At 42.2% G+C, this 6,951-nt stretch overlaps 1 non-coding gene across 1 annotated transcript; it reads right to left on the reverse strand.

Moving 5' to 3' along the window:
• Window positions 1-1,219: 1,219 nt before the first annotated feature.
• LOC144704032 (small nucleolar RNA R71) lies at window positions 1,220-1,328 on the reverse strand. The gene has a single exon (XR_013581721.1). It is a non-coding gene; the product is annotated as a small nucleolar RNA R71 (small nucleolar RNA).
• Window positions 1,329-6,951: the final 5,623 nt, after the last annotated feature.

Here is a 6,951-nt window from a genome sequence, read left to right on the forward strand (position 1 = left end):
GTAGGAAGCCCGCGCAGCCGCCACTTGCAGCAGCGGCGACGCAGCTCGCCACGCGCAGCACGCCGCGCAGCAGCTGCCCGCGCGCACGCATCGCTCGCAGGCACGCCCGCGTAGCAACTGCCCGCGCGCAGGCTTGCCAGCGCAGCAGCTGCCCGCGCATAGCCACGCCGCGCGCAAGCGCCGCTTGTAGCAGCTGCCTGCGCGCACACGCCGCCGGGAGCAGCCACGCGCAGGCGCTCGCGCGTGCACAAACACCCGCTGGGTGTTTGTGAAATTTCCCCAAAGGGCAAGGGCAAATCCTCAGTAAACGAAATCCTTACTGAATATTTGCTGCACCGAGACTTTTAAAGAAAACTCTGTCATTTGTACTGATGATCATTCACCAGCGTTTATACTTGAGTATTGAGATTTAAAAGAACTGATTTGATAGACAGAGTTCTTCTGCTGTTTTTTTTGCCGTCTCCCTGTGGATCGACCCTCACTCGCCCTAAGCTGTGAGGTTATAAGTTTCGTTGTATAAGCTCAATCCTCACACGCATTAACTGATAAATAACTAGTAGAAACCACTAAAATCGAGCTTATCAACTGCCGTTGTTGCCGGGGAGCACGGTATTTTAGTAGGAATTTATTTTTTAATTGTTCAGTAATCTTTTCTTGATTCTCCTTAAGCTGCAGGACTTAAAAATCCTCTGCTCATTGTTCTGCTAACATTTGTGCTGAAGATCTATGGTAGTTACACGCTCAGGAGCTGGTGAGAAGTCTGCAGAAAAAATTAGTAGAGACGCCACCCCGGATTCTACAGTCACAGAACCAGAAATTCAGCAGAGAAATATGGCTGAAGAGATACATCAGCAGAATGAAAGGAGAAGAACTATGTTGGATAGGTCTACACCGTCCGGAAGCTTACGACAAACCGATGTAAATCTGAACATCGGTGAAGGTATCTTGTTTCGATACGATAATGCATTGATTAATTCTCTACCTGAATTTAACGGATTACCTGCACAGAATCCTTTAGAATTCCTTGATGATTTTCATATTAGATGCTCTTCTCAAAATGTTCCTGGAATATCTACAGAGATGTTAAAAATGAAATATTTTCCTCTAACTCTTAAAGATAAAGCGTTTGCATGGTATCGTAATCTAGGAATCACTTTTAATTCTTGGGAAGAGATGCAAGGAAAATTTCTGCAGAAATTTTACCCTCTCTTCAAAACGAATTTTTATAGAAGAGAAATTCACAATTTCCATCCTCATGACGGAGAAGCCTTTAGTGAGTCATGGGAGAGATTCAATGATTTGTTGAGGAAATGTCCTCACCATGGCATTGAGCAATGTCAACTAGCCCAAATATTTTATGAATCTCTCTCTGATTTTATGAAAAACAAAGTAAATCTCGCTACGGGTGGAACGTTTTATACTGCATATGAGGATGAAGTTTTCGATATTTTGGAGAGAGTTGCAGAGACTGACTTGCAGGAGATTGGGGCCAATCAGAATGGGAGAAACCTGCAGCCAAAAAGAGCAGGAGTTCTGCAGGTTAACGCCAAGGAGGGAGAGCTACAAGCGGGCCTAAGGGAGACTAACCAGAAATTGGAGGAGCTCACCTCCACCTTGAAGAATGTCTTTTTAGGTAACTCTCCTATCATTAAAGCTAAGATCTGCTCTCTCTGCTTCAGCAGGGAACATGAAGATGGAGCCTGCCAAGCCATGGAAGAAGAGGTGAAGGCCTTCAACCAGCCGCAACAACTGTGGGCAGGTCAAAAGAGGCCAAATTTCCAAAATGGAGAGACCTTCCACCAAGGGAACAAGCCGGCAGCTCAACCTCCGTTCCAGCAGAGACAACCATTCCAGCACAGGCCTCCACAGTAGTATCAGGTTCCATCTCAGAACCAACCTGATTTTTCTTCACTTACCCCCGTCATTTCAGATATGATAGAGAAGCAAAACCAAAAGTTGCGGACGCAGATGGAGACGAAGATGCAAATGATGATGGAATTTCAAACAAAGCAAGTGGTGGAATCTCAAGAGCAGATGAACACCAAGGTATAACTCCAGAATTCCCGTGCACATCGTATAAACTTCCCATGAAACCATTAGTAAATCCATGCAACTTGCATCATGTGCAGAACTCCATTCACGATGAGACGAATGGAGACAATTTTGAAGTTCTAGCAATCTCAAAATTGAGAAATGGAAAAGAACTTCAGGATCCCTATCAGAATTCTGTAGAGAATTCTAAGAAGGGGAATGAACCATGAGAGGAAGAAGGAGAGGATTCTCCCTACGTGGAGGAGCCTCTACCTTCTACGAGTGGGCAGCACGTTCCCTACTCTTCTGCTTTAAATAGAAAAAAACCTATCCTTGATTATGAAAACCGATTGCTAGAGAATTTTAAAAAGGCCACCATGACTGTTACTGTAGAAGACATGCTTAGGTGTGCACCCTCCCTAAAGAAGTACCTTAAGGACTCTTGCACCATTAGGAAGCCTAGGGAAGTAGTTAAATTATCTGAAAATGCCTCTAGCATCCTTGATGCCATCCCTATCAAAATGAGAGACCCCGGAGCCCCTTTTATCACATGTGAAATTGGAGGAAACACATTCTCTAAAGTTTTATTAGATACGGGAGCAAGCATAAGCATCATCCCAACGGCATTATATGAGGCGTGTGGGTTTGGAGAATTGGAGGAAATACATATGGATTTACTCCTAGCTGATGGAACTGTTAGGCAACCAAAGGGAAGGTTAACCGATGTCATGATCACTATAGAGAATTGTGAAATACCGGTAGATTTTATAGTGACTGATGTAAAGATATCAGGAAACATTAGCTTAGCTCCTATTATCTTAGGAAGACCATTTTTAGTTACGCCAAAAACGATTATGGATTGGGAGAAGGGGACGGTGGAGTTTAAAATTGGAAAGGAGAGAGTTCAACTTGATATATCAAAAATGATGAAGTGTCCCTTAGGAAGCAATGAGGAGTTAAAATTGTGTACAGAGGATGAGGGAGAGGACGCGATTAAAGAGTACTTATCACATGTCGAGGGTAGAGAGCTAGATGACGAGATTATGGACTCCCCTTTAGTCGAGATGGGCCTAGAACTCAAACCTCTACCTTCATCCCTCAAATATGCATATTTAGACGAGAAGAAAACCTTACCTGTAATCATCTCCTCATCACTCACTCCCGAACAAGAAAATGAATTGCTCAAAGTACTTAGGGAGCATAAGAATGCCATAGGTTGGACATTTGATGATATTAGAGGAATTCCATCTGCAATCTGTGAGCATAGGATATTTTTAGAAGAGGAATCCAGACCTTGTAGAGAGCATCAAAGGAGACTCAACCCTTACATGAGAGAAGTTCTTGAGAAAGAAATAATAAAGTGGTTGAATGCAGGAATAATTTATGCCATATCCGATAGTAGATGGGTGAGCCCTGTACACATGGTGCCAAAAAAGTCTGGAATTACAATAGAAGTGAATGAAAAAGGGGAAGAGGTGCATAAGAGATTGACCACTGGATGGAGAGTATGTATAGATTATAGGAAGCTAAACAAGGTGACCAAGAAGGACCATTACCCTCTACCCTTTATGGATCAAATTCTAGAAAAACTGTCAGGGCAGCAACATTTTTGTTTTCTTGATGGTTATTCAGGATACAACCAAGTGAACATCCATCCTGATGATCAAGAGAAAACAACATTTACGAGTCCCGTAGGGACATATGCCTTTAGGCGTATGCCCTTCGGGCTATGCAATGCCCCCGCCACATTTCAGCGATGTATGAATGCCCTTTTTCTAATTTAGTAGGAGAATGTCTAGAAATCTTTATGGATGATTTTTCAGTATTTGGATCTACCTTTGAAAACTGCCTCCTAAGCCTCACCAAAGTATTGAAGAGGTGCATTGAGTCCAACCTTGTCCTAAGCTGGGAAAAATCTCATTTCATGGTGCAGGAGGGAGTAGTGCTGAGACACACGGTCAGCAACCGTGGATTGGAAGTGGACAAGGCCAAAATCAAAATCATCCAGGGCCTTCCACCTCCAACCAACCTAAAAACCCTTAGGGGTTTCCTTGGCCACGCGGGTTTCTATAGACGTTTTATCCTAGATTTTGCTAAAATTTCTAAACCTCTTACAAATCTTCTATCGTCTAAAAATAATGATTTTGAACTAACACTAGAGGCTAAGAACGCATTTGATAAATTGAAAGAGGCTTTAGTTAATGCACCTATCTTGCAAGGGCCCGATTGGACCCTTCATTTTGAACTAATGTGTGATGCTTCTGATTTTGCAGTAGGTGCAGTGTTAGGTCAGCGAATTGACAAGAAACCCGTGGTCATTTACTACGCCAGCAGAACTCTAGTGGATGCGCAGCTGAATTACACTACTACCGAAAAAGAGCTGTTGGCAATTATCTTCGTTTTAGAAAATTTAGATCTTATTTACTAGGTAGTAAAATAACTATTTTTTCTGATGATGCAGCTATTAGATACTTGTTAACGAAGAAAGAGGCTAAACCTAGGTTAATTAGATGGGTGTTGTTATTACAAGAATTTGATTTAGAGATCAAAGATAAGAAAGGGTGTGAAAATGTAGTAGCCGACCACCTCTCCCGAATCATAGGCGCCCCACCTGAGCAAATTAATGATGCATTTCCTGATGAATTTGTTCTAACTACGCAAGGAACATCAGTTCCTTGGTATGCGCATATCGTCAACTTTCTTAATTTAGGACAAATTCCTACAGGTTGGACGTCTCACGAGAGGAAAAAGCTACTAAAAGATGCGCGTTTTTACTTCTGGGAAGATCCTGAGCTGTTTCACCAAGGGCAAGATCAAATTTTACGACGATGCGTCCCCGAGAGCGAGCAACGAAGCATCCTAGAATTCTGCCACGCGAAACCAGGAGGGGGGCACTATTCGGCCAAGGTAACAGCTCATAAGCTTGTTGAATCGGGTTTCTTTTGGCCTACATTATTTCATGACGCCCAGAAATTTTATAATACTTGTTTAGCATGCCAAGCATCCATCAACATAAATAGGAAGGATAGATTGCCCCTATAACCCATCCTAGAAGTTGAAATATTTGATTTATGGGGAATAGATTTTATGGGTCCTTTTCCTATTTCTCATGGATATGAATACATATTGATGGCAGTTGACTATGTATCCAAATGGGTAGAAGCCATTCCCACAAAAACAAATGATAGCAAAGTAGTGACCAATTTCATCGAGAAAAATATTTTTTACCGTTATGGATGCCCACGAGCCATTATAAGTGACAGAGGTTCCCATTTCACAAATTACAACTTTAGAACTCTCCTCAAGAAGTTTGGTGTCCATCATCGTGTCACTACTCCATATCATCCTCAAGCCAATGGACAAGTTGAATTGTGCAATAGAGAGGTGAAAATTTTTTTGAGGAAAATAGTGCGTCCGGATGGGAAAGATTGGTCTAGGAAACTAGATGAGGCATTATGGGCCTATAGAACTGCTTACAAAACTCCTCTCGGCATATCTCCATTTCGCTTGATTTTCGGGAAAGCTTGTCACCTACCACTTGAGTTAGAACACAAAGCCCTTTGGGCTATTAGGAAACTCAACCTAGATTTGGATAGAGCCGGCAAGCATAGACTTCTTCAATTGAATGAGTTGGAAGAGTTAAGAAATGAGGCTTATGAGAATTCAAAGATTTATAAAGCCAAGATGAAGATGTTTCATGATAAGAGCTTGAGGAGAAGAACTTTTGTAGAGAATCAAAAAGTATGGCTATACAACTCTAGATTAAAACTCTTCCCAGGAAAATTGAAAACGCGATGGGATGGCCCTTTCCTTGTTCAGCAGGTTTTTGAGAATGGAGCGGTTACCATTTTAGATCCTACATCTCAAAGACACTTCACTGTGAATGGGCAACGGCTCAAACCCTACTTAGAAGACGAAGATCTTAATAGCCCCATGAATATTACTAAAAGCCACCGCACGATAGCTCATGATCTGATTAGTTTTTTGATTCCATTTCCTATTTCCTCGGTTTTGTTATTTTGCTTTGTTTTGTTTTTGTTTCTTCGTTTTTGTTTCTGTCTTCGTGCGCAGCAACTCCAATCCAAGCTAGGTACACAGTCACTGGACAACACGAATGCTGATCGCCGCCTTTCCTTCCATGGTTTGATCTCTCTTTCTCCTTTCTCGTAATTATGATTTGTCATGTAGGAACATGCCTTTTTATTGGGGGGGAGGGGAGTACAGTTGCATGCATCATCCATTCAAATTTTTTGTTTTGCATTCACAAACCATGGATATTTGATGACCCTAGGAGATGCTTGTCCAATGATATGCATGATAATTCGATTCTTTTCAAAAGGGTAGAGGTGCAAGAGTGGCCAGCTAAGAAATCCTAGGTGAAGTAAGCCTAGCTAGGTGCACTATGATACGTACTATTACATCCACATCTCTTACCATTATATTTCTCTCACCTCACCATCGACTTCGGGTTGAGTTAGCACTTACATGCACGAAATTTCTAGCTTTAGTGGAAAGTAGGGTTAGTGCTAGCTCATTGGCAATATTATTATGATGTGAGTGAAGCTCCCTGAACCAAGAAGGATACAAAACTTTGTCGGGGGAATAAGCTGCCGGTCTACTAAGGACGGCACATGGGTAGTGGATAAGCGCCACCAAATTATAAAGTGAAAGCTGCATTGCGCAAAAACAAGCAAAAGCTTGCATCATAGTTACTAAAGTTGATTGTCATCAAAAATGACCAACAAGCAGCAAATGCCAAAGAAAATAAAGGTGGAAAAGCTGTCTCCCATGTGTTTGAGCCGATGCTACTATAGCCATAGTATTGAGCTACCATTAGCACCGCTCTCCGCGCCTCGTTCAGTAGTGCGCTTGGGGTGTTAACTCGACCTTACTCCATATACTATGTACTTACTATATGTA

The sequence above is a fragment of the Wolffia australiana genome, chromosome 5 (genome assembly GCF_029677425.1).
Source record: "Wolffia australiana isolate 7733 chromosome 5, ASM2967742v1".
Classification (NCBI taxonomy): domain Eukaryota; kingdom Viridiplantae; phylum Streptophyta; class Magnoliopsida; order Alismatales; family Araceae; genus Wolffia; species Wolffia australiana.